A 2,087-nucleotide genomic window follows, 5' to 3' on the forward strand; every position below is an offset into this window, starting at 1 on the left:
AGAGACGATGGCGGCGTGTGCAGTCACAGGGTGATGCTAGGAATGTCCTGACAATCGTCTGCAGGTGACAGGGTCGGTCATGAGCGCCATGCTGATGGGGCAGATGAAGGACCGGAGCGCTCCCTGGTCCGCTGCCATGGCGGGGCCGAGGAGCGAGGGGAGGGGAGGGGAGGGGATAGGGGGGTACGTGCAGCGAGGGAGCGAGGGGGTGCGAGGCCGGTCTAGCCAGGGGTAGGGGGTGGTACGAGGAGGGGAGAGGAGGGAGGAGGGGTGGTCCAAAAAAGAAAAGCTAATCCTACCAGCGGCTACGGGGGAAGTGTAAAACTAAAAAGAAGAAGAATAAGTCTTGTTGCTGCCTTTTGTGTGCGATGGTACCTTCCGGGTATGTGTTGTTGCTGCCTTCTGTGCATTTGGTACTGATGGTCTGAGGCGGGTGGCTCCGTTCTACTAGAGAGGACCAAGGGGATCAAGGGGCTGGGCATACAGAGCTGCAGGATCTTAAGGATAGGTTGCAATCATTTCAAGATATCTGATCAAGAAATGACAACGTGGATGTCTGATGTGGAAAAAACGGCAATGAATCCTTTGATTGTGAAGTTCAACAGGATCAATCTTGAGAACTCTTGCTTGAGTGATGTCAAGGACATCATCTTTGATAGGTACATGGAGTTATGCAAGTCAGAGATCGAGGAATTCAACAATGCCAACTTTATGTGCGAGATGTGCTGCTCTTGGACACCTTCTGAAGAGCGGAATAGATTGTCTGCCTGCAAGACCTGCACAGATAATTATTTTGTATGGAGATGCTCTACATGTGATGATGTGTTTGAGCACCTCGACGCGATGGAAACCGCAGTATGTCGCGATGGACGCTTGATAAAGGAGCGACACTGCAAGAGATGTGAAGAGGAGCTCGAGTTGTCATGCTGGGATTGTGGAATGGTATACAAACTGTGCAATGGATATGATGAGGAATATTGCTCATATGGCTGCAAGTCTAGAAACGCATGGTTGTAGTCAACGAGAACATCAGGGGGTACATCTTACTGACTGTGCAGCCTCATATGGTTGCTTATATGGTTGCTTATATGGTTGCATGTCTGGAGACGATTGGAGAGATTAAACAACAAGGATCCAGGGGGTATATTTTACTAACTGTGCACCCTGAATACAAGCTTATTGTTTGATCAATGTTTGGATGTTCATTCTTACAAATCTCCAATACACTCCTCACAATCTAGCCTTCTTCTCTTGTGGCTACATTGTTCATCTTCACAATCTAGCCTTCTTCTCTTGTGGCTACATTGTTCATCTTGTGTCTCGCAGCCCATACAGTTACAACTTCCTGCATTGGCTCCTTACCCTGTTGTGCTCACATACTTCACCTGCTTCCCCTCTCCTCTCCTCTCCTCTCGTGCAAGATCTTCTTCTCTCCGGTCAGATCTGCTCCTCGCAGTCTCTTCCTTTCCTTCTTTCCGTCTCTTTCCTTCTTCCCCCTTCTCCTCCCTCCTCCATCTCTCTTTACTCGTCCTCTGCCTTGTTCGCTCCCCTTGTCATTGCACTCCACTACCTCCCTCCTGTCCATTCCTCTTCTCCGCTCTCTGCTCTCTGCTTCCCCCCGCTCTGCTCGTCTCTTCTGCTCCCTTCCTCTCTCCTCTCCTCTTCTCTTCCCTTTGCTTTTCTGATCGCCTTTCTACTCTGCTGTCTTCTCCTCTTCCAGCATGTCATGGAGAGCGCACTCTCCATGACATGCTGGTGCTATGACATTGAGGATCGTCGGGTCAGCGCGACACTCCAGGTCAACCAACCCAAGCAGAGAGTGCGATGGATCGTGGTGATGTACTAAGACTTAGAGCGGTGAACGACCCCAATCAGAATCATCTCCTCACTAGTATTCGTTATGTTGCTCTGACAAGACTAAAGGAGAAATGGCTCACGGGCGTCGCCTGCTTGCTCCCGTTGCAAGCTTCTTCGTTCCGAGTCCCCCTCCCGCCCTCCCCCTCCCGATCTAGACTTCCTCTCCCATTCTCCCTTGCTAGCTTCTTCGTTCCAAATGTCGGCTGCTGGATTGTGATCGTGTACCGGAT

This window comes from Guillardia theta (assembly GCF_000315625.1).
Source record: "Guillardia theta CCMP2712 unplaced genomic scaffold GUITHscaffold_303, whole genome shotgun sequence".
In the NCBI taxonomy this organism is placed as follows: domain Eukaryota; class Cryptophyceae; order Pyrenomonadales; family Geminigeraceae; genus Guillardia; species Guillardia theta.